This window comes from Falco peregrinus, chromosome 7, assembly GCF_023634155.1.
Source record: "Falco peregrinus isolate bFalPer1 chromosome 7, bFalPer1.pri, whole genome shotgun sequence".
NCBI lineage: Eukaryota > Metazoa > Chordata > Aves > Falconiformes > Falconidae > Falco > Falco peregrinus.
This window is the reverse complement of record NC_073727.1, coordinates 68,177,202-68,204,126: the sequence shown is the minus strand read 5'-3', so window position 1 is coordinate 68,204,126 and position 26,925 is coordinate 68,177,202. Positions and strand designations below refer to the sequence as shown.

Genomic DNA, 26,925 nt, shown 5'->3' with positions numbered 1-26,925 from the left:
AAAGCATTATGTTTTGAAATCTATCAGATAGATTCCAGTTTCACACTAGATGTGGAATCCCTGTTCAGTTTCTGATGGGAATATGTTCCCAAACCATTTTTATCACTCTCGCAACAAAACCTAAAATTACCAGAGGAATAGTATAGATAACGCAAAAGCCTGGGGAGCAGTAACAGTGAACTGAAAGTCACTGGGATGGTACTACTTGACTCACTCAGTCCTCTGAGACAAGCAAAAAATATGCCAACTATATTAAATCTTGCAAACCATATTAAATATGCTATACATTTTATCCGTATGTATAAAAAAGATGCATGTAATATAGTGAGACATATACATAGATGGTGAATTGCATCCTGACTTTGGTTTATGTAGGATGAACAGCAGAATGAAGTCTTCTGGGAGCACTCTGGACAAACAGGCAAATGCAGCCGCTGAGTACGTAAATTGAGGAAATTGAGTAGGATAAAAAAAAAATCTGTAAGTAGTTTTTACTAATGCTGCCACTTCTGGAATAGAGGAATTTATTGAAATGGTGTGGTTATCTACAAATAGGCACTTCTAGGGTATTCATCTCATCTCAAATGTACAAAGTACCCAGTGAATCACAAATGAAAAGAGTCTCTTTTTCCCACTGACTATAACAACAGCTTAGTGTAACTACCTTGCAGAAAGCCATCTGGATTGTAATTTAAGAGAGCGAAATCTCACCCCCTCTGTCGGGTTTTGGGGTGTGTGGTCTGTACAGGCTGTTTATCCCTGAAGAGCGTTCATGGAAGAATGATTAGAAAACAAATAAGCTGATGTTATTTTGTAACACCGAAAGCACTCAATCTGTTTTACTTATAAAAAAGAAACACAAAGTGGGGGCAAATAATGTTTTAAATGTAGCAAGAAAAAATATAATTAAACTAATGCTGAAAGTCACAATTAAGAAATAAGATGTGGGTGGTTTTGACTACAAGGATGGCTTATTAAAAGAAAAATGCACAAACATTGTTGGTATCTGGGCATCTTTCAATGACATTGCATGATTTGGGGTATTTGAAGATCTTCCTCACTTCAAACAAAAATTAATTTAAAGATGTTTTAAGAGTGCCATTGCTTCTTTTTGATAAGAGATTGTGTTGAATTTAAAGGTAACTCTTTCTGATATTATAATTCCTTAAATTTTGAATCAATCTATGAAACCAATGTAAATATTACACAATTAGTCAATAATAGTGGAAGACAAGTGAGGAAAATCTTAACAGAAAGAACTTCTGTTTTCATGAGTCATTAGATATCATCAGTACCTGCTACGGTAAGTTTCTTCAGTAATTTCACTGCTTCCTAGACACAAAAAGTTTGATAGAGTCAGCTTCAAGGATGACCACCAAAGACTGTGCAACTGAGAGATGGTATAGATAGTGCCTGAGGTGTGAATGTAAGATTAAGGTACCTTTTATTCATACATCTGGTATCATAACATATAGGAATACCATCAGAGAATAGGCAACTGTTGGAAAACAGAATCTGACTTTAGAGACTAACCTTAAGTCATTGGTTTTGCATATTGAAAAAACTCTTCCATTATGCAGTGGAGTTGAACATGTTTTTTTAGTAAGCTTTTAATGCTGCAAAGCAACAGTATGCATCAAAAAAGTTGAGTAAGATAGCCAGTAAATCACAATCCTGTCTTGGAGTTTATATTACAATTTACCAAAATTAGCTGAGATGCCCAAAGTGTTCCCCCTTTTTCTTCAGGACATCATAAGTTTCCAAGCCCTGGAGTACATTCTCCCTAATTAGGTAGCTTTCCAAAAGTCACATATAATTTATAAGGATTTGGATAATCAGTCTGTCTTCAAAGCTGGCTGGTAGTTGCAGGGATATAATGCAGTGTTTAGAGAAAGCAGAGGAATCTCATCTTCTTCAAGGTGCAGGGGATTATATCTGGGTGGGGATTTACCAGGGGCCTACAGCTAAGAGGGCTACGACCTCTCCATTAGCAAGCGTGGAATAACACAAACGTGGCACTGCGTGAGGAAGCAGCAGTCCAACAGCACAACCCCTTCCTGCTCCCTCATCATCCCTGTAGCAAACAAAATCATGTCTTAGGCAGAAAACGAACCGTGGGCTTGGATAGCATTGATTATTTAGTGTATTAGCAGAGGGCAAAGTTTACATGCAGTATCAATTAGGAAATATTTGGCAATGAAAACAAGGCCAAAGGCCTTTTTGTTTTATGGCCAAATCCTGCTCACTTTCCTCACATGAACAGCTCTAATGAAGTCAGCTGGAGCTCAGTGATTTCACTCCAATCCTTAAATCTCTTGTAAGCTGTAGCTGAAATCTGAAAGTATTTTAAAAGGAAACTGTTAAACTCTGTCCCTAGTTACAGATTTTGCTGCTTCCTTTATCATCCTCTTCTCAGATCACCTCTATCCAAATGCTCCAAAAAAAGCCCTGTAGATATTTTCTTCTCATTCTTTTTCTTTAAATACTGTAATTCATATTTATTTCCCTTAATTCTGTTATAGGTTTCTTAGAAATTCAACACTGTAGTGATCAGAGCTGCTCTTTGAACTTTCCCACAGTGTGGGAGGATTCAGAATTACTGAATGCTGTATCACACGTTAAAAGATAGATTTCCCTTTCTATAGGTTAAGTTGTACCAGCAAAAGCAGCGGTTTGTCAGAGTACTTTTCTAGGGAAAGGGTGCCGACGACTGGGGTGGGATAGACGAATTGTGTGACGTGTTAGTGCTGGGGTGCAAGTGCTCTTTGACCAGCAAATACCTTAATGCAAGGTAGTCATGGCTCAGGACTCCTTTGTTCTTTGTCTGTCTTTTGATTAATCAGCCCTCTGAGCAGCCGGGGTGTGAATCCCCACAGCAGGGCAGTGCCTGCCCCTGCCCCTGCCTCTGCCCCTGGGTAAGGACAGCTCTCCCGCTGCTACCCTGCTGCTGCCTCCTGTCTTTGCAGTCAGAGCATCCCCTTTCTTTTGTAACATGCACATCCAGCTTTACCAAAGAAAGAAGAGACCAGAGAAGATGACAATGCTGTTTCTCCCCCCTACTCAAAGAGTTAGCAAAACCTTGTCTTTGGCTATGATTGCTAATATTAATCAGAAATGCCAATACAAATTCAACCTTTCAGTTTGCTACTGATTTGGATGACTTTGAATGTATTAATTATTAGTAATTCCTAATCAATATGTTTGGTGATCATATATGATCCTGTTATTCAAATAAGAGAATAGTAATAACTAACTAGGAGCCTGCTTTTTTTTTTTTCCTTTTTTGAAACAAAATGCAATCATGGCAAACTCTTTCATTGGCAAAAGCATTAGACTATTTTCTTGCAAAGAACTAAATTACTTGGAAACTGTTCAGACCTAACACCTTCCTAATACTTGGGTTGTCACGTAACAGTTTCCTGTGATTTCTTAAATTTCTCACATGAGCCTTTGGATTCACAGAAAAGTGAGCAATGGGACAAATTACTCATTTTATGAAAAGTAGAGGAAAAAAAATTTCTGATTAAGCCTCTTGTACCACGCTCTCGTGTTTTGTGTTTTCTGTTATATATAGAGATTGTGCAAAGCTTCAGTTGAGCTTTGGATATTAAATTCTGTGTGGTAAGGAGAGTAATATTTTACTAGAACACTAAGGATAGCACAAAAGGGTTCAAATGCTCCTTTTATTTACATTTGAAAAAGATCTTTCATTAAGTCTGAAATATTTTTGAGAAATAATTGAGCTAAAATACTGGTTTTGTTGAGAATTTTTCTTGCTCAAAATAAGTTAGAAAGAAATGAGAAGTTAATGCATAATAGAATTTCAAGCTTTCTTACAGCCAGGTGGCTTGATTTAGCTATGGGAGCAAAACTCCAAATCATGGAGAATAAGGATCTAAACACAACTAGGTATCCTGAATCCATGTTTTTAGGGAAATGGAACTTTTAAGTTATTTCTTTGAAATCTCATTTTCCTTCTGTATCAGAAATGAAACACTGCCAACTCCTTGCAGTTTTGAGGGATCAGGGCTGTTTCCCAGCTTCTCTAGAAGTCTGATCTCACACTGAAGTCAGAGGTACAAGCCTGTCTTTATAGACTCTGTCCACTACATCTCCACTAAATGTCTCCAATAAACGCCCCTAATTTGAATCTTGTTACTGCTGTTTCTGAGTTCCTATCTACCAGCTGGACAACAACCTCAAAGTGAAGTCTTGAACAGGATCCTGTGCCCAGAGTCAGGGAATGGAGCAGCTGATGCTCCATGATGATTTGTCTGCATCCCATGTGGTGGCAGGAGTCATCTGTTTTATTTCATGTCTGCAAAGCAATAGAGAATTACAGTTTGGCTTGTCAGGCTATTTCGCTCTCTGAAGTCTTTGCACCTCTTGAACAAATAAATCTCATCCATTTTGTCTTATCAGCTCCTTTTCTTCCAAAGCATCACCATCTGATAAAAATGCTTTCTTAAATGTTATACATGTAGGCAGCATGGACTGTACATGTTCGGTTATTTGTTTATCTCAAAACTGATAGGTAGGCTTAAACTTATTTCTTAAACATTATTTCTATAGCTTTTGAAATTTGACTGCTGTGAATTCTGTCATTCTGGCAGTCTCTAAACTTTTACAAGGTATAAAACAACTCTGGGGTTTTTCATGGAGACAATAAAAACATTTCCAATCTGACAACAAAGTAATTATTTGGACAAAACTCCATTTTGTTGCATGTATCTGTTATGCCTCCCAAAAATTCATTCTGATACTTGTTCCTCCTCATTTGCCTCAAATGGCTTCTCTTCAATGAGAACAAGTAGAAAGTTAGACTGCAAAATAATTTAAGTCTGAATGGTCTCTGTTTATGTTTCCTCCACTCTTGAGCCCAATCTCTAGCCAAGCCAAGGCTGGACTGCTTCATGCTGCCGAATGTAGTGCATCCTGATTGTTCCAGTCTGAGTAATTAGCTGCAGTAATCATCAGTCCTTAAAGATCCATCAAAATGGTATAAATCTAGGGTAAATCTCTGTCAATTTGTTTTTGTCAAAACAAAGCATGAGAAATGGATAAAATCATGAACTTGATTTTGACCTCAAACATAAAACTTCAAGACCTGTCAATTTAAAAAAGACTGGGCTTGAAGTTTTATGTTTGAGACCAAAATCAAGTTCATGATTTTATCCATTTCTGATGCTTTGTTTCCCATCTCATTAGTATTGAACAGTGTTAATGTTGACTTAAAAAATCCAATGGGTCCTGATAAATATTTCCAACAGATCTTTGTGTGTTTAGATTTTTGGGATTTTTTTCATTAGAAAAACAGTTGTTTTTTGAAGGTGTGGTGTTAGTTTTAGTATGAATTTCTTTTTCTTCTGCTATACATGTTTGTTTGGATACTTCCTATATTTTAAAATTATGAAACCTTATACCAGGAGATCAAGCAAGTTCTAACAAAACCAAAGATATTCAGAAAAATAGATGAGAGAAAGGTACTTTAAGCCATGCCACGATTTTCTTTTTGGTTTCAAATTATTTGATTTCAGGACTTTCTTGGTAGAAAACACTAAATACTCTAAGTATGCATCTTATATCTCTTTGTTCTCCCTAATTATGAATGAGTGAGCCCCAGGGACACTGGGAATAACAATTCCTGATTTTTATTTTATAGCGGGAATAGAAAAAGGACACATCATTTTGCAGGTGTTGAAAAAGTCTGAGCCTGAGGCTAGCTCACTTACATTTTCAGACAAAAAGGGGATCCCACAGCAAAATATCCCCCAGATTCTCACAGAACTGAAGAATATAGAACTAGAACCAGTGAAAGTTTGGGGAAGAATCTAATTTTTAACATAAATTGTTGGTTTGAACCAGCCACAGTTTTTGTTTGAATTGTGGTTTGAATCCATTCATTTTATTTTGACCTGCATGTGGATTCTGTTGCATAAATTTTATTGTCCTTTTTTATACTTCTGTATTAAAGCACAAGTTTATTTCTGCCCCTACAGGTACGTGCCAAACCCCTTGTCTTTGCTCTGTGGGTGTGAGTCATGGTCTGCATACACTGCGGCTGGCAGTCAGTCTGTCCCAGTGCCATACAGCAGTGCCGCTGTCATATGCTGACTGCAGAATTGTTAGGTTACATCCAAAGGCTTCCACATGGAGGGAAGAGGTTGCCACACTATATGCAGAGCATGCCAGAGCGTGCAGGAGCTGGCCGTGGCACTGAGGCGTGAAGCCAAGCTTGCAGGAGCATGGAGGATGCACTGTTTTCCAGCCAAGCGCACGCTTCCACAGTGGCAGCTGTAGCCAGGGGGAGCCTGGTTATGGATGGCTAGTGTCCTGTAGCGTAAGCGCCCAGCCTAAAAAGCATTGAACACGTGCAAACTCTGGTTTTGTTTCTGCTCTCTCTCCTTTTACTCCTGGGGGAGGGTAGAAAGGAATTAGATGAGGAGGGGGAGGAAAAAGGCACTTCACAGAACTCCTGCAGCTTTCCCTGTTTATCAGCAGGCAGCTAATGAGCCCTGCTGTGCCCCACGCAATCCTCTAGAAGTACATTTTTCTGAGTAACCCCCACATGCAATGCTGCAGGCTGGGGGAAGAGCGGCTGGAAAGCTGCCCAGCAGAAAAAGACCTGGGGGTGCTGGTCAACAGCTAGCTGAACATGAGCCAGCAGTGTGCCCAGGTGGCCAAGATGGCCAACAGCATCCTGGCTTGTGCCAGAGATAGTGTGGCCAGCAGGACTAGGGCAGTGGTTGTCCTCCTGTACTCCACACTGGTAAGGCTGGACCTCAAGTATAGTATTGTGTTTGGCTTTGGGCCTCTCACTTCAAGAGGAAGTAGAGGTGCTGGAGTGTGTCCAGAGGAGGGCAACAGGGCTGGGGAAGGGTCTGGAGCACAGGTCTGATGAGCAGCAGCTGAGGGAACTGGGGTTGTTTAGCCTGGAGAGGAGGAGGCTGAGGGGAGACATCATTGCTCTCTACAACTACTTGAAAGGAGGTTGTAGGCATCTTCTCCTAAATAACAAGTGATAAGACAAGAGGAAATGGCCTCAAGTTACACCAGAGGAGGTTTATATTGCATATCAGGAAAAATTTCTTCCCCAAGAGGGTGGTCAAGCATTGGAACAGGCTCCTAGGGAGGTGGTTGAGTCACCATCCATGGAGGTATTAAGACATGCAGATGTGGAACTTTAGGGACATGGTGCGGTTGGACTTGATAATCTTAAAGGTCTTTTCCAATCTAAATGATTCTATGATTCTGTGATTCTCTTAGTACCTACTTACAGCACAGAAATGGTGGACACATCCTGAAGGAGACCATCCAGTCAGAGGGTCACAGGGCTCTTCCCTGGCTGAGATGACTTTTTTGGTTGTACAGCTGAGGTCTGGTTGCACTTTTATGTATACTCCTTCTCTCAGGGACTTCTTCCAGTGCTAGGATCACTAATTTAGGTGGCAACAGATGCCCTGGGCTCACACCTGCGCATCAGCTGAACAGTGTTAAAATGTGAAGAACACAAGTTTTGAGTCCAGCTGGGCATCACAATTAATGTTACTACTTCTCTGCCTAGATTTTGATTTAATGAGTTAATTTTTTTCACCTCCTGATTTTTGTGGGTTTAGATTCAGAGCTCTCTTATTCTGCTTTGTTCTATTTTTTTTTTTTTTTGAGACAAAAATCAGTCATTTCACCACTGCTACTGTCTGACTCTGTCAGCTTTCAGTGAGATCATCTCTACCTCTCCTGAATCAAACTAAACTGGAAGCAGCTTTTTACTCAGTGAGTCAGTTTTGCTGTATTTTTTTCTAATGTTGCGGTTGTAATTTTTTGCTTTGGGTATGCCATAAAATGTATATGTAAAACATGAAAGAGTATCTCCTTTTAAAACAACAGAGTATACTGCAGTTAATTAAAACGATGTCAACTTTCCAACTGCATGATCTGAGCTGACCTGTATCAAATGAATTAGAACAGCACCCACTGTGATGGACTTTGGCATGTTGCCATTGTTTTATTTCCCTGTAGTTTTGTTAAACCTTTAGGGAGGTTTAGGGGAGGCATTTCAGAATAATCACTGTATCCCTCAATATAAGACAGAGTAAGCATAGTAAAATTAGTGTTTAGGTTAGGAACACCAGCTGATTTATTTAATAAATCAAAGAAACAAGCTAACTCAGTTGTCTCAAGCATTTACCCTTCAGATGTCATTTATCTTTCTCTTGTCTAATTTAATTTTTCTCCTCATTTCTATTTGACAGAAATATTAAATTTATAACTGAATATCTAGGTGGGGAAAGCTGAAATTCAAATGTACAGCACACAACATGATCCTCTCTATGGAACATCAGATAAGGAGTTGGGAATATCAAACATTCAGGTCATGGTATTCTTGGCAGCTGGCGGGTTTTACAGAATTAAAGGGATGTCTACCAACAATCCCATCTCTAATGCGTTGGCTCAGTATCAAATCTGATAGTTTTACCCCACACTGCTGGCACATTGCTCCTTCAGTCCATGGGACCTGCAGTCAAGATAGCTAATCTTGTGAATTGTGGCAGTAATTTCTGACAATTAGACACGTGGCAGGTAAAAGCATCTAGCAAACCTTACCCTCAGGGATGCACAGTCCACGAAGTCATAGGAGAGAGATTCTTTGCCTTCAGAATTTCTCTGACTTCTGCATCACCTGGTGTTCTCTCTCTGGAGTTTTCTTCATGTCTGTACTTAGTCACAGAAGAAAGCATTTTGGGCCTCTGTAATTCCATCACAGAAACTTTTTATGTGCTCTTAGATGTTTGTGTAAGAAACCTCTGAGCACATTACCAAGCCTGAGAAACAACTAAAGCAAGATGGGTGCCAGAGAACAAGAGGTCTCTGGAAAGCACTGGAGGTTTAAAAATTACATGATCTTAATTACTCTGAAGTCTGCATGTTTTCATTTCTTTAATTGGAAGGCGATCCATGTCACTCAGATCAACTGCACATTTTCAGATTGTTTGGCTATAACCTAAGAGAGGTGGTGCTGTGTTATTGTTATGACTAATTCTGCCCATGTATTGGAATACTAGACAGGAATATGCAGAAATAGTATTGGCAAGTTTCAAATAAATGATCAGGGCACTTTCTTCCTTTAACATGCTTACCTAAATGACCCATTTGAACTGTTCCTTTCAATTTAGCTGTAGTGTCAAGTAACCATGACCTTTTCTGAAAGTTATGGGAATTAAAGGTAATTACCTAGCTATTTGGTCTTTGGAAACTCATAGTGTATTTCCTGCACTGGGGCAGTGTTACAATATAACACCTTATAGAGAGAAGAAAAAAAGCTTAATTCAAAATTAACTATTCTGTCCCCCAAGCAGGAGGTAGCTGGATTAATATTATCCATGACTACATTGCTCCTGGGAAACAACTTCTATCCAGCTATGAAAAGCCTGGTTTTTCAAGCAGACTGATTTATTTACCTGCATAGAACAGAGGTATTAAGCTGTGTAGTGAATCTTTGGCTTAACATCAACAATATCCAGGAAGCTTGAACTGTCTTTCTGGACATTACATAATAGAGATTGCCAAAAAAATCTTCAACAATTCCAGAGCCAAAATCCACCTTACTTTTTTATAAAATTGACAAATAACATCTACAATTATATTAGCTGGATCAGGTTCTAACCTCAAAATCATTATGAAGAAAACTTCCTTTACTTTATAATGAATGAAAATAATATCTAAATGCTTGTTTAAGATGCTATGGACGTTTTGGCGAACATTTAAACAGCAAACGTATTATCATTTGGAGCATTTTATTGTGAGAATACAATGAATCACATCAGAGTAACATTTATGGCTGGCATGACAGTAATTGTTAGCTCTTTCATGAAGTTCTGAATTCCATCATGCAGTACAAATAGTGAGTGAGTGTAGAGGAATGAAGGCAGTGGGTTGATTAGCATTGATAACATGCAGCTGTGGCCTTGCCTCGAAGGCAGTGGGTTGATTAACATGGATGATATGCAGGTGTAGCTCGTTCCTGCTAAATAGTTAAATAGCCCTGAGGATGGTGGGAGAGGTGGTTGGATGGAGGAGGAGCAGTGTGGTCTGGTATCTGGAGGAAGGAGAAACAGCATAGACAGTACAATCTGACTGAGGGTAAAAGCCTTGTTACAACTTACTGGTTTGATTGTGCTGCAACAATTTGTGCCCTGTATGAGGTTGAGTTTGAGTGTATGAGGTGACTACAACAACTGGTGCCTGATGTAGCTGAGACAATTGGGAGAACCTGTGACCTATAACAGGCATTGTGAGACATGAGCCATTGACAACTAATTGATGTGGATGTATTGCAATATTTGTTATCTATCTTAACTCAAATTGCAACTAGTAAGAGCTGTAGTATGTGGTGTTGGCAAACAATGGAGATGCCATTATGACTTTAAGGCAGTTCTGATCAAGTTTGAGCAATTTCTTTAGCCCTCTTACTGTGGCTGAAAGCTCCAATTTCTTCTGCCTCTCTGCAGAACTGGGGAGCTTAGACCCTGCGCATTGCTAGCTACACCTATGCAGGTGCTGTTTGGCTTGGAGCACTGGAAGGGTGACCTAGCACTATAGACATGCTCTTAGAAAAAGCAGTCAAAAGGACAAAGCTGGTAATGTCCCTTAGCAGATCTACCAATAGACAGGGCTCTATGGGACTGGCAAGATTGTTTAAGACTTTTTGCCAAACCTTTAGTTTAATTGCCATCTTCTAGCTTAAACTCTGACACCGATATGCTCTTGTCTCGTATGTTAACGAGGCACAGAAAGAACATTACTCTCTGAAATACTACTGCTGTGGTTTAGATTTATTTATATGAACTTTTGGTTTTTGTCTTCAGTAAGGCATCTCACAGAAAGACTGTATTCATGGGATAGCATACACTGAACAACTTTTTATTTCTCAAAACACTTTCGGCTGTTAGCAGGCTAACTCTGCACACTGACAACAACAAAGACTGTTGTTGTCAAGGTTTAAAATCATAATAGCAGTCTCCATAGTACACTGTTCAGAAGTTAATGTGTTTTAAATCACTGTGGCTTGCCTGTAACAGGACCTACTGCACATGCCACATTACCTTTCCTCCCAGCACATGCTTCATGGTCTGTTACCACCCACTGCTCTTGGACAGTTCTGGCTTCTTTGTAGTAAGAAGCTACTGCAAACAGTCATTGAATACTTTGGAGTGTTTGCTTACCTAAGCAAACCCTTTTCTTGTGACTGGCTCTAGTAATTTGTGCACTGAGCAAAAAAACTGGCTCATTCTACCACCTCCTACCATCTCATGATTTCCTCAGGTTTCCTCCCAAACACTTCCTTTTTCTCATACTGTACACCCCACACAGATTAATCCTCTTCTCCAGTCATCAAATATCTTGTATCTCACACGTTGTCATGAGCAATCTCTCTGGAGGGGAATTCCTGTTAAATGTCCTTCTGAGTAAGTAGCTGAGTGTGATAATAATGCTCTACATGAAACCATGGGAAAATATGAGATCTGGGGCCTGGATTCCTGATCTGAGTAGATCTTCTATAGTTATCCAGGTGATTCAAGGTGCTTTATTTTATCTTTTGCTTTCCTGAATATCTGCAAGATACCAGAATAAAAATCCCACTATTAGTAAGGCTCCCAGGTGCACTGTATAGTCTTTTATCAAGAAAGGGTAGGTGGTGTATGACTTCCATGTATTGGGCTGGAGGCATTGCAGTGGTTCTAGTAACTCATGTGTCTTGGATAACTGTGCCGAGAGGTGCTGCTCTGTGTGGGTATAGAACAGTGTGCTTAATCCAGGCATTAATTTAGAACTGTGTAAAAAAACCCAAACCAACAAAAACCAAAACTGATGAACTCTTGACGTTTTTTAGTAGGAGATCACTCTGTGTATGGGGACTGTCTTTTTGATAGGGGCTAACTGTGAAGATTGAAAGATGGGCTTTTACATTTAATTGCTGTTGTTTGCACTGCCAATAAAGCTAAATCCAGGAAAGTAAGTTAAAGTAATTTGAAAAAGTAACTTGAATCTTTAGCAAAAGATTCTATCAGAACAGTGAGACTACTCCGCTTTTTATGTTAAAACATTCAGCACATTATAAAATGGTGTGCAAAAAGAGTTATGATGAGTCATAGGAATGATTCATTCAGTCCCAGTTCTGGCTACAAGAAAATGTGGATAGCATGTCAGCAGTAGTTTGGATAACAGGACACTTGATTTAAAAAATAGTGATATAGAAACAAGAGGGAAAGGCACCTGCAATGGCAATATGTTATTTTTAGCTGAGTTTTCTAAGAAAGTAACATATATGTGACCATGTTTTCTGTGCCTTTCAGTCTTCTTCCCATCCCTCTTCTTCGGTAAATAGTGGTAAATAAAACCCTGCTCATCATATCTTTTTATTGGAAATATTTTAATGTTTTTATCTGTGATCTAGCAAAGAAGAGTGCTTGTATTTAATAAAAACCGATAGAGATCATCAAATTAGAAGAATAACCACAGAAACACTGTGGCAGAAGAGGATGGGGCAAGATGTGCCCTTTGCAATTGCATACAAGCACATTAAATTACACCAAAAAACCCTCACCCCCACAGCTCTGAAGCAGAGAAACCCTTATAGCCCCGTGTCATTCCATTTTGATATTAAAAGGAGAATAGGGCAGAACCTCTGAAACTTTTGAGCTAATCTTTTTGAAACAAAGTACCTCTTAATTCTTCATAATTCTGCCTTAAGCATGGGAAAGTAGAAATTAGTTGAATTAAATTAAGGAGCTGGATTTGCACAGTTCTTAGGAGTTGAGTATAAACTGGACATTCATTTATAGCAGGGATCCTCAAACCTTTTAACCAGGGGCCGACGCGCGGATGAAGTGGCAGGCAGTCATCTGCGGCTGTTTGGTTCCCCCCCCCCCCAACCCCGGCGGGGGGGTCTGTAAATACCGGGGGCCGGATTGAGGACCCTGGGGGGCTGTATCCAGCCCGCGGGCTGGAGTTTGTGGACCCCTGGTTTATAGGATACGCAGGAAGATCATTGCTCCCTGTTACAAACCTCAATACATATTTCATATTAAAACCACAACATTTATCCCTAGTGCGTGTTAGAGCTGCCAGCAGATAAGGCCTCTGACAAGGTCTTCAGTTGAGGTTAACTGAACAGTATGTGGAGAACTAGTGGCCATGAAATGAGACCTTGCTGGCCATGACAGATAGCACTGTGGGAAACTGACCAAAGTTACAGAGTGCTGTGACCTTTGATGGATTTCACAGGTGTTCAAAGTGTTCGTGAAAAATATCAATACTTCAGAGGCAATTGAAGGGGAGCATTGGGGTCCTTCACAGGGGCGGACTCCTGCAAGACCAGCAGTACCTGGGACACTATATCACTTATGCTACGTAAAGCATTTTATATGAGGAATGTGGCTAAACTGGCACCAGTGCGTGGAAAGCAGGTAAATGTTTGTTTGGAAGGAGGCTGGGATGGAGAAAGGGATGTACAAGGGTGGGATGGCAAAAAGGAGGATCAAGAAATGGGAGAAGTGGTATATAAATCATGTGATCATTGCTGCTTAGAGTTACCTGCCAGGCAGTGTTGTGATTGATCACCACAGTATAAACAAAGGCATTAAAGCAAACCTGCTGTTCTGACCATACCACCTGAGGTGAACCTGCTGCTGTGGTCAGGTGAAAACTCAGAGAGGCTTTTCCTGGCTGAGAGGGAATACCTGACTGAATGTCGGATTCAGTGGAGGGCTGACCCTGGCTGGATGCCAGGTGCCCACCAAAGCTGCTTTATCACTCCTCTCCTCAGCTGGACAGGGGGCATGCTGTGAGCATACACCAACTACCTGAATACTTCTACTGACTATTCCAGATTCCTCATTTTAAACCTATGATTTCCTAATTATTTTTTTTTAAATGGGTTATTTCCCAAATTAATTTGTCATATGATTTCAGTGCTATCCCTCTCCGGACTCTGGTTGGTCTTTTAGCTTCAAAAATCCCACTTTTCAATACAGATCAACACGGGAAATACTCAAGGAATGAGCATTATAAGGAAACAGAGCAAGCGTAGACGGGTTTTTCCTTAATATGTCTCCCAGCTCTAGAGATTTTCTGAGCAGGGGGGTTACCTCTGAATGACTATATTAAAAAATAGTTTTACAAAATCAGACTGTTAATTTATTTTATATCAGTAGATTGTTTCTAGGCTACCAGGATTTTTTATGTAATTCTTTGGAGTTCTAGGAATGGCTTTTTCTATAAATGCTCTTACAAGATCATGACACAACTTCCAGCCCATGCTTAATAGAGCTCCTCCTCACTAGGGAGTAAACGAGTATAGCTTGACCTTAGAAATCTCACAATGTCCCAAAGTACTACTTGGCAGGATGTGAGAGAGAGGAGCATGCAAAAATATTTCATAAACCACAAGATTTTCTGTTTGTGGAATGATAGTAATACTTTGTATTTACATACTGCAATTCAATCTTCTTTAGCAATATTAGTTTAACCTCCTGTCACTCCTGATAGTATTAGTATATTTTTTCTTATGTCATAAATGAGGAAACAAGTCCAAAGAGAGTAAATAATCTGCCTTTAACTATTTTGGTGAACATAAGAGAGAATGAAAGTTAATCCAGTGCCTCAGTCCCAGTTCTGTGCCTTACACACAATGTTCCAGCCAAGGATAACACACAATTCCCATTTTGCTGTGGTTTTTATCTGACACATGCTATGTGTGAAATTTATTAAAACTTGTAAATGTTAGTAACGGAAACAGTGGTGTCAACTACACAGGTCATTGTCTGGTGATGGCAAATTAATGTAATACTTGTCATATGATAGTTACATACTACATTCTTTGTTTTGTTGGTTTCAGCTAATAGATCATAAACACCATCTTCATCTTCTGTTTGCAAAGCTGGTTAGGTCCTCAATATCAACATCTTTTCAATAAATACTCTGTCATTTGGCCTTAAGAAAAGCTGCAGCATTGGCCAAAAGGGACAGTAAGATAACTGCCTTCTGCCCAATCTGGAGGAACAGCTCTCTTACTCTGTTTGAAGAATACATCCAAGTTTATGCCACATGAGGAAGATTATGCACTTTAAAAATAATCTTAGTTGCTAAGACCTAATAAAGCAGTTTACTTGCCTTTTCCACTGTCTTTTTGCTTAGGTCACTGATGGTGGACCTTGCCTTTTTGGAGGCAGCTTTCTGCCAGAGCTGTCTCAGTTAAGCATCCCCTTCTCTAATTTTTTGGTTCTGTCACAGGCAAATTCTTGGCATAGTGGTATATGGCAAACGATAGAGCAACAGTTTCTTTAGATAAGTTACCTCCATCAAGAACACAGACTTATTTTAATATAACTTAATTTTAATTCTGAACTGTTGTTACCAGATCTATCTTTGACCCTGCACTAAGCCTGTAGAGAATTTGGATGTCAAAATGTCAGTTTGCTCAACCATTTGTTAGCCTTATTGTTGCAGTGGAACTTTATTTTGTCATCCACAACAGCTGAAAATGGCTTATTCTGCCAACTGTTCATAGAATTGCAGACAGGTGTTTCTTCATAAACTCATAAAAGTTAAAATATTATAGCAAAGCTTAGCTATACCAAGAATTATGTGTTATAGGAGTAAATTTTGCATGATTTCTGGCCTGGACTTCAAAGAGGCCCTTGAACAATGAGCATCACCAGATGCCTCTGCTCCTTTTAGTATGTATATAGTGCTGAGATCCCAGTAGATTACCTACCCTGTTGCTACACCTAGGAGAAAAGTGGGGGGTGAGTAGGATGTGGAAACAACTATCCCTATAGACATTTTTTCCTTTTATGTACAGGCTTTGGGAGTGTAGGGATGGATAAAACAAGAAGTAATAAAAAATGGGGATGAATGGTTTAGAAGAATATTTTCACTTCTCATTTTCAAGACTAGTTATATCCAGTATTAATAATATTATTAGGTAATATTAAAATTAATAATAATAGTATTAAAATAAGTAGAACTGAATTAAATTTTTCTGCGATTGTCTCAACAAGAATATTACAAATCTATGAAGGTACAGGTTAATAGTGAACCCCATGTTCACTCTTGTTTATTTGAACTGATTTCATTTTCTCCTGTTTTTTTTATCTTTCATCAGAACATGTGCCTCATGTTTGTGCTATTCAGTGCACATCAGGCAAATTTTCTGCTTTGTTCTGAGCTCTACTAACATACTACAGGTCTGACAACAAGGCCAATATACTGAGAAACCAGGGATGCTATATCAATATTAAACTTTATGACATCAAAAGAAATTTATCTATCTACATAGAAATTACTGAACAATTCAATGGAGTACAGAGATGCCTTATTAATGCCTTTGATGCCTCCTGCACAGTGTATTTTTTGTTGTTATTGTAACAAACTGAAATTTCAAATATTCATGGTAAAGCAGGTAAAGCCTTTTCATTTATGTGGACATTAACCACGCAGGCTGTGTTTTGCTTGGACACAGTTAAGTGTAATCCAGTATCAGTGAGGTAAGGTAAATCCTGGCAGTACTCCTCTGCAATCACAAGTAAACTCCTTATTTTGTGTTTCATTCCATCGCTTGTACCATGAGAAATATCTGAGGCAAAAAGTTGGTATTCTTTGTGCCATCACAGAGTAGCAATTTGATTTTGTCCATAATTTTCTGGATATCCCAAAATGTTTGCTGTATAACATTCACAAGGAAACAGTTTAACATGGCGGTTAAAGAACTGAAGCTTAATGCACTACTCATAGCTTTGGTGAGAGTGATTATGGTGTCCTCGTTTTGGTATAATGCTGCTTACACCAAACAACTGAGCAATACACTGTGACAGGCAGAACAAGAGCTTAATCAGAAACCTTGAGAATGTATGTTGCAGTGGCTAGTTCAGGTAAAACTAGTATAAAGTTTCAGGTTTTTTTCATTTACCTCAAGTGCCATGAAGTTCTATGCAGTAATGAGACACCTGCATGAGCAGTCATGCACTGTTCTTTTGCTGCAGACATTTACTATGAGCTGCTTCTCAGTCCAAATGAAATGTGGATACCATGATCTGCATGAAGCCTTTGATTTCAGTCTCCAAATTCTACACTTCCAAGTTAATCTTGAGCCTCCTTTGGAAGGCTAAACATCAACTCTGCCTGCAGTATCACCTGCAACATACATTTACAGGAGTTATTGGAGAGAACAGGGAACTCAGTGTTAAAACTGTATGTCTGATGTGCATGCCAAGCCCCTGATGAGGGTCACTGTTCTCTAGTGACAGATTTGATTGTATCTTAGACTTTACCTGTCTGTTACAGACCATTTTTATCAGATTAAGACCACAGTGGTGACTTGTGCCGTTGGCATCTGGAGTAGTAGTGCCATATGTGTATGAGAGTCAGCAGATTCAACTTACTTGAAAGCATCTTGTAAGAGAAACATAAGGAAATTGGTGGAAATATTTGGATCAATTGTTTTCATCTTCAGCTTAAAAATAGGTATAAATTTTCCAACATTAGTAAAACTCAAAAAAAAAAAAAAAAGGCTAAGTGCCACATTATAAAGTTAGAGTGAACTGAAGGGAGCAGAAAGGCTTGAGAGAGAGCTGATATCAGAAGATTGACCAATATGAAAGAGATGACTGATTTTAGGCCAGCCACTTCCAGCCTGCAGTTATAGCTTCCTCCAAGTTCTCAATCCTTCGTAGTTTAGCTGAAGATCATGAGATCATAGTGAGTCTGCTAATAGAAGCTGCTACCATGAAATAGTCACAAACTTAATATAACTTCCCACAGCAGCCATGTAGTTATCTCTTCGTTCCATATGCATTCCTCTTTTGGCTAAATGTGACCATCCTAATTCAACGTGCTTTTCACAGCAAAAAAACAGATGGCTCCAGGGACACTTTCTAACAGTTCTAACTCAAAGTCAGGATACTGGTTCTATTCTACTCTGGAAAGAACAGGAGAATAACACAATGACCTTATATTTAGCATACTTTCCCAAGGTTCTCACTGAAAATTAAAAATATTTTATGTATCTCCGTTTAATGCAGAACTGATTTTGTGTGGGAAGACAGGGAATTAGCTATCCAGACATATTATTGTGTCTCTAAATATTGCAGGAAAGGTTAATTGTCTACAGTGGAAGAGGCTGTACTACAACTGATTTATTTGCCACTGCCATACCTAAACTTTAACAAATGAATATGTTAAAGTAAATTCAACACTACAATATTCCCCAGCTAAAGCAAGCTATTCTGAAAACCTTCAAACATATGAAGTTCATCACTGAACTTTAGTTCTTCATTGCTTTACAATAACCAACATAGCTTTCCCTAAATATGTGACAAGGTCAACACTGGGCTGGAAAGAATTAAAATCCCTGGCACTGCTCAAATTTAGGACCTAGTATGTCTCACATTCCCAGATTAATCTGAGGGTCTCCCATTATCCCAAATTCTATTCCCTGAGGCTATCAGCATCCAAGCAAACATCAACAAAGAAAACAGGACAAGAGAAAAAAATTGTCCTAGACATCATCCAGTCAAGCAAGTTGTGCATAAAAAGAAAACCTACTGCCACCACAGATATAATTGTGTGATCCCAACTTCATCTGCATCACTCTGATATGTGTTAGTGTAGTCTCCAACCTTTTCCTAGCCCACCTATAACCTAACTCACAGGTTATAGTAAACTATATGTAGCTGTACAGTGTAATTCACACTTAAGTCTCCAGGAGGAAAACACCAGAGGTAGACAAATGATACACAAAGTTGCATTAGGTATAATAAAACTTCCTTCTCTCTGATGGAATCTGTATTGGGTTTGTGTGGCAAGCTTTTTTTTTTTTTTCTTCTTCCTGTGAGGCGGTGGGGAGCTCTACAGGGATGGCTTCTGTAAGAATCTGCCAGAAGCTTCCCCTGTGTCTGACAGAGCCAACACCAGCTGGCTCCAAGATGGGCCCACTGCTGGCCAGAGCTGAGTCCATCAACAATGGTGGTGGCGCTTCTGGGATAACGTAGTTAAGAAGCGGAGGAAAAACCCTGCACAACAAATTGCAGCTGGAGAAAGGAGTGAGAATAAGGAGTGAAACAACTCTGCAGACACCAAGGTTAGTGCAGAAGAGGGGGAGGAGGTACTCCAGGCACCAAACAGAGATTGCACAACTGTAGTATCCATCTTACACCTGAGACAATCTGCAGCTGCTACAAGGTTGTTTCACCCATTGGGAATCCATCAGATATTTGACCACCAGGTGGCATATAAACTATGTAAAATATCACAAAGGGATTGCAGATATTATGATATAATTACCTCTTTTTTAAGAATATGGGTATTCAAATACTTACTGATCCTAGCTATCAACTTTGAATATTATCTGTATATTTTTAAAAAGTAGCTAATAGCTCTTAAAATGTATTAGTTTGCAATGTTATCCCATGAGGAAGGGCCCATATATGACACATTAATCAGCTTTGCTAATCACATTGTATCATACCTTTAATCAAGTTTTGTTTTTGTGAATAACAAATGACTTCACAGATGGAAAAAAATAGGTTATGTTATATTGATTTGCATAGAAACACAACCAACCACTTTAAGAAGCCAGCCAAAACTCAACTATTTTCCATTGTTAAAAACACATTTTAGGAAACTTTTTGTAAGCTGTAGTGTAACTTCCAGTGTAAAGATAGAAATGTTCTCAATGATATCAGTTCCTACGTTCTTACCATAAGAAAGTGTAGAGAAAATGGCTTTTAGGGCCAACAGAAAGGCAAGGTAAGTGGTGTTAATAAGAAAACAGAGGGCCTGAGGTGGCAGACACAAATTCTGAAATTAATGTAGAGACTTTCCTATGGTGAGATTCATGACAACTTTGTAGGTTTGAGAGGCTTTTCCCACCTTGCTTTTATGGGGTGGATGCAAATATCGCATACAAATTTCCACAATGACACATACATACTAGGCACTAGTCCATGTTACTCTTTTTCAAATTTCTTTAACTTTTGCTCTTTCCTGCTGCTTCCTTTGTTCCCTTCTTCATCCTCTCCACTGCATTGCTAGAGGTCCCCTAAACTCCAATTTCATCATTTTTACTGTAGTTTTAAATGATGACACAGAGAAGTCGGAAATTTTCTTTTTAATCTTTGTTTCTTCCTTTGGCAATGTTCCTTACTTTCTCTTCCCTGCTCATATTTTTTGAGCTTTCATTCTTTTCATCTTGTCCCGACACTCTGACTGTTCCTTTATTATCTTACTCAGTGCCCTCTATTTTTTTGTGTCTCTTTAACGTTGCCTTCCTTGAGTTTCTGTTTTAAGTTCCTTTCTCTTTTATTTTCTAATATTAATTTTTTATTAGTTTTAAGACTGTTTTGTCATTTCTGATGCAAGTTGTTTAATCTATCCAACTTCTGTCTCAGCCTCATATTTCTGGATAACCAACTGAACTTCTCACCCTCCCCCATGACCCCCTCCTCACTCTCTCTTCTCTGTCACCATTAAGAACTTGTGGCAGATTAGTTTAATCCATCCATGATTCATGCCTGATACAGAGTCAGATTAATGTAAAAAATGTATTATAAAAATTGCTTGCAGCTTTGTAAGCAGGATGAACTGGTTTGGGGTTGACACCTTCAGTCTAGGCCAATAGCAGAGAAAAATATGTAGTTAACAGTTTACAATATAAATCTCTTCCTAAGGTGAAGTTAATCCAAATGAAGATGTAAAGGCTTCCTGAGTAATATGTATTGTCTACATGCACTTTCAGGAAAACTTGTTTGCAGACTTTCCTGCGTGCAAGAACCAGTTGTTCTAAACCAGGAAGGTATGGAGATCCCAGCGTGTAGTTTCTGTGGGACTCAAAAGGATTGAATAGGGCACCTCAGAAACTAGTGGAGTGGCAAAGGTACCTTACAGCAGTGGACCGTAGCTCTGCTTTCCTTGCTTCCAATGGTGCAGAGCACAGAATGGGACCTGCAAGGAGACATGGTGCTTTCTGTTGCTTTAATGAAGTCCAGGTGGAATCTTGTCAGTTATGGACAAGCACAGATTAGGAATGTTAAGTAGACCTCCTCTTCTGATCTGTTTTTCCCAGTAAGAGTTGTTTTACTCAGCTATCGAAGTTCTATAATAATAGAAAAAATTAAAGTAGACAGAAAATCAAAGTAAGCTTTAGCCTCTAAGAAAAGGATAGCAGAAGGTAGAATAAAGATAGCAATGACTTTTTTTTTTTTTCCAACAGTTATGTCAGAAACATAGTCAATAGATTATTCAAAGTATCAATTGAGCAAATAAATTAATATCTAGATTCAGGGAATCCTTAAAGTTCTTAGCCATGTTTTATAAAAGACTTCAAAGGTTAATAAAATGTGTATGACAAAATCCTTATGCCTGAAAGGGCTTCACTTTTTATATGCTAAAACATCTTCCCACTGAAATCTTATGGAGCTCAGTTTCTTGCATTTAATCAAACCACCCAAATAAATTTACAATCTTGTATGATCATGTATCTTAAGTCATAAGAGTTGTTTTTTCACTTTAAAAATCCTTTGTTACATTTCTTTGCATCCTATGCAATTTCAAATGCTTGATGTAATGCTTTGAAATAATTTGAAAAAGCATTCAAGCAGAAGCTGTGGGTTTTTTTCCACTAGCTAACAAGACTACATTCATTTGTTACACACAGAATGCCTTCTCTTTTCATGGTTTATCTGATGCCAATAGAGTTCAACATCAGGCTTCTCACTTTCAGCTGGATGCTATGGGCAAAGTCAAATCATTTGCTGTTAACATTGTAAAGCACTGCATACTCTTAGGACACGCTACAAATAATAATGTTTATTCATCGAGTGTCTGGAAACACACTCAGAAGTGATTCTTCCTTTTATTTGTTTGGTGACTGCATGCTGCTAGATCTTTGGGATCAATAAAAGCAAATGCTTAGTCAGAGCTAAGAATGTAAAAAAAATTCAATAATTTTTTTCTTATTCTAGTTGATGGAAAACTTCAGTGAGGAACTTTGATGCACTAAAGGCACTGTCATCAGTTAAAATGGATCTTCTAAGCCCTCAATACAATATGCAGTTTCATTTACATCACTCACTGATACATTTTACTCACATCTCTATATGTCACCCCATACACTAGGCTGTATAAAAGCATTAAATAAGTCCTTCAGATTTCATGGATGCATGTTCCCAGCATTAAAAGTATAAAAGTAATGGGATTTGCAAGTCGTACGGCATTGGAGGGAGTTTGCCATATCATATTACTATGACGTCCAGAACAGCTCTCCTCAGCTGATGGTGATACTTGCCCTACGAAGCCTGAGGTCTGGTGGTGTATCAGGCAGATATCCTTCTCATAGCTCTAAATAAACCAGCACCTATACTAGAAGTTGTGGAAGTGTGTCAGGGCAACGTTCACTCCAAACTCATTAGCTCAAAGGCAGGTCTAAATAGCCTCAAAGCAGACCTGCACTAATGCACCTGCATCACTTCAAAAGTCTGAACTACCACAACACAGTGACTAGGTAGAAAGATAGCATTGCTTGCTGCTGTCTCAGGTACCTCCAATTTCCCACAGCATTTAAAGGCTCTAAACAACTGCCTCTTGCGTCTGCTTTGCCATTTCATATGCTTTGCCCAAATCTTTTACCTCATTCTAACCCCAAACTTTTTATTAGACTACCTGCACTTCTACTATCCCTGTTTTATAGATATTAAATATTTACCATTTGCATAAATGAGCAGTTAAAAGCAGTTTAAAAGTAGTTTGGTCAGTTACATTTTCTCCTTGGCGACAGGCCCCCTCTTCAGTTTTCTGTGCTGGCTTTTCTTATCTGCCTGTGTGGTGCATCCAATTAAAGAAAGGCCAGAGTTTATACTTGGATCTTAACAGTGAAGGAAAATGCGACACTGACAGAATTTTAAAGATAATTGCTTCCTGGTACTGATTTTTATTTAGGTATAAGACAGCATTCAGCACACCATTTTTAATCATATTTTACATTTCTGTGCATCTTTAACAAGCCCACTCAACTGAATGGTGAACTAGATGATGTAATACAACTTTGATACATAACAGCTTGCTTTAACAAGTTAACACCTGTCAGCTGAGCAGCTATAACTCACTGTTTCCACATCCAGGGTCCTCTGTGGGCAGCTCACATTTTTTGACAGCTTAAGCTGTTGCCTGCACCTCACAGCTATAGGGAACTGAGTGGGAATTGCTGCCCGCAGCTCCATTCCAGGCACAGGAACTCGGGAGATGTGGTGTCTCGGTGGTCCTGAGCAGGTGCTAACACCTGTGAAACCACTGCATTCATAACAGAGGAATGGTGGCTCTGCAAGTGTAGTGAGGCTAAGCTTGTCTCTATCATGGGATGGAGGTTTTGCCGAAATGATCCCTTTTCAGAAAAAGATCTTCAAGAGCAGAGATGGTGACAACTTTGAGAACAGTGCCCATTGTTAATGACAGATGAAAGAGACACCAAAGGAAGGGTAATCAGAGATGGATTTTCATTACCCTCCTTTCTGCTCACTGAAATGACTGACATGAAATTCCCAAAATTGTTATCCCTGCTTATCATCGATTTTCCTTTCTAGAAGGAAATAAGACAAGTAAGACCTGTATTTTGCCCCTGAATTTTCATTTCAGCTACTGATGGCCTATTTTAACTCCTTTAGCTACTTTTTGGCCTCAAAATAATTTTGAAAGAGGTCCTACACTTCAATGGCATGCTGTAGCTTTCAATACTGTTATTAGTGTCCCTCTATCTTCCAAGGGAGGGTTTCTTTCCATAGTTTCTCAAGGCGGATGTTTTGATAGTATGAGAAGCTTTGCTTTCACTGTCCTTTAGAAATGATTCCTTCTAATTATATACCAAGATCTGAAACAGCCAAGCTGCATTAGTTACTTTGCTTCACATAAATATATTAGTATCTACAATGCAATTAGAAATGTTAAACCTTAGTTCTAGAGAAAAAACCCTGCTTTTCTACTGTCACCTCTTTTTGAAAAGTTCATAAAGCTTTTAATAAAGCAAAGCATGTTCTAAATGTTTTTATTAAAAATATAAAAATTATTGGAATTCAAGTAGACAGAAATATTTATCCCAGTAAAATATGTAAAATATTTTGGACATATTATAGGCAGTCATATAGTTACACATGACTGTAACATCAGAAGTTACCATTATGATCAGTCAGTCCAACTTTGATGTAGAACAGTGCCACTACTTTTCACAATATGTGCATTAAATTAATTCTTTTTTTCGCTTACTATCCTTTACCCAGAGGATTTAATGCCCTTTTTTTTTTCTTTAATATAACCTCCCACTACACATCACTGCTTATTCATTCTTTCCTTTCTTTTATTCATTCTTTCCTTTCTTCCCCCCCCACCCCCCGCCCCAGTATTAATTTTCTTTCAGAAACAGATATTTTAACTGAAGAAACTTATGTAATCATCACTTTGCATACCATGGGGCTAAGACAACTTTGTATCTCAGACTCATGAAAGCAATGCAGTGTCCTGCACCTGTCTGAAGCAGCTCCATCAGCAATATAACTCCTTGCCTCCTCAGGATCACATAAGTGACCCCAGAGCTGCATCAAGGAAAGCACTTTTCTATTCCTTATGGACAGCCTTCCAGGGCCAGTTAAAGGGGGCCAGACTAGCTATATTGCTGATTGCCATGACTTTTTAGACACTTCACAAGGTGCATGTTCAGAGTCATGTGCAGCTGAAGGAAAGTCACATGTGAAAAGAAAAATTGGGCATGGAAGAAGATGATATCCATCATGTCTGAGATCAGTTTTATGCAGCAGATAACCAACATGACAGAATAACCAGAGTGACAGAATGACATCTGTCATAGAAGGAAATTAATTGCCCTCTAGAGATGCTTTTTGTCTTTCTCTGAAGTGTCAATGATTAACTTGAACTACAAATCTTACTTTTGAGATGCCAAAATTACAGAAAATGAATGCTACCTAAATGTGTGATCTTTCCAGTAGGTATGGTGAACAAAAAGCATTGGGACATATTGAAACAAAATATCTTTACTGTCCAGCTGGCAGAAGCAGATTATTTAACTGCAAGAGATTTTTATTTTTATTTTTTGCTGTAACTTCCTCAAGAAATGTATTCCCCAGGCAGACTGACTATATTTCAGTTACATGAAGTGTATCTCACATTTTGTAATTTTTCACTCAATGTAATCAGCATTTGAAAAGAATTCATTGAATTTTAATGTTATTGAATTTGAATTTTAAAAGCATTTTGAAAACTGGAAGCAAAAAATCAGAACATGAAAATATGTTATGAAATAATAAATGATGAACCTCTGTAAAACAGTATTACACTGGAAAGCAAGCAATCAACAGAATTTCCTCTTAGAGGCATGTATGCTTCACAAAATACCTGCCTACCTGACCAGAAAATACTGTTGTTATCTTACAGGTTATAAAACCTTGCAATATCTCTTTCAAATAACAAACTCTGAAATTAAGCCATTTATGGTTCTTCTAAAGTTTGTCAGCTGTATTTCATAGTTGTAGCTGATACTGCCCCAACAATTTATATGGTTTGCTATTAACAGGTCTATCAGAATGTAATTATTTCATGGCCACCTTTTCCTTAAATCTAAGTTGAGTGCAATAGAAGTAGAGTTTTAATTATTATAATGCAAAGAAGCTTACAATTTTATTTTTTTTTGGAGCAGTCTGGTTATCACATAAAAAAGAAGATATATTTGGCTGGTACAATCAGGAGGAATGTAAAGCTCCCACGCCTGCCTTCAATAATTGATGAAGTGGGTCAGTGACATTTTACAGGGCTGTGATTGAATTGCACCCTTGAGGATAAATAGCGCATAAACCTTTTCCGCCAGCTCTTTGGTAAGTTAATATTGGCAATTCCAATTTAACACTTATGAATGTAAGTATTGCAGGCTAAGTGATATAAAAGAACAGCCACAGCTATTGTCTTTGGTTGGTGCTCTTTCCCACAAACACTATTGAATCCAATGAAAAACAGAGAACTCATCTGTCAAAGAAATGCATGTGACTGGGCTCGTTCTGGGCAGAGGGGAGTGCTCTGGAAGAATTTAGAATTTCTTGTATGATGAAAAATGCAGATTTTTATCAAAAATGCCTGTCATTAGCCCATTTGGGAAATATTCTTGTTGATTCCTTGGTGAGGTGGTACATTGAATGGTTGTGAGGTTTCAGATGCGTGTTAGTGTTGACAAATTCTATTAATAATTTACAGTAAAAGGAAATATTTTATTAATGCCATCTGAAATCAATGCACAAAATTAAAATGAAGCATTCCCAATTGTTTAACTAAGCTATGGGGCATGGTTGGAGAAAACAGGTATTTAATTTTTAGAATACATTGTTCATTTATTTTTAAACATTTCATTTAAGCATAAATGAAATTCTTTCATGCTGTCATTATGAATATTTAATTTCTTCAATGTCACATATAACTTTTATATAAACACACACGTAATTAGCTTTTAGCTTCAACTGAAAGAATCTGGAGCTTACTAACAAATCTGCACGGTTGCGTACAAGTAAATTGATATCAGCAGTTCCTCCAGACTGCATTTCACAGGCAGTGTTTTTCTCCGCTGTTTGGACTTTTCTGGGCTTTGTTGGTGCTAGTGAACTAAACAGGGACAGGGCTGAAGCTCAGTCTCTGGTCTTGTGGGTATCTACATCATTTAATGCTAGTGCACTACTTGATATCATTTTGGTCCATGGCAGGCATCGTTTTCCCAGAAAGTGCTTGGGCTCAGCCTGTGCATAGCCTAGGGCTGTCCTGGTGGGCTGTACGGACAGTGCTGCCTTGCTTTGGGGAAGATAAGTTTTTAGCCATACAGATGCAAGC

At 38.6% G+C, this 26,925-nt stretch overlaps 1 long non-coding RNA gene across 1 annotated transcript in view; it reads left to right on the top strand.

Moving 5' to 3' along the window:
• Positions 1 to 379: 379 nt before the first annotated feature.
• LOC129784936 (uncharacterized) overlaps positions 380 to 26,925 on the top strand; it is a 36,137-nt gene continuing 9,591 nt past the window's right edge. Inside the window, exons 1-2 of the long non-coding RNA XR_008748238.1 lie at positions 380 to 480; positions 25,754 to 25,928. This is a non-coding gene — a long non-coding RNA (uncharacterized LOC129784936). The remainder of the gene's footprint in view (positions 481 to 25,753; positions 25,929 to 26,925) is intronic.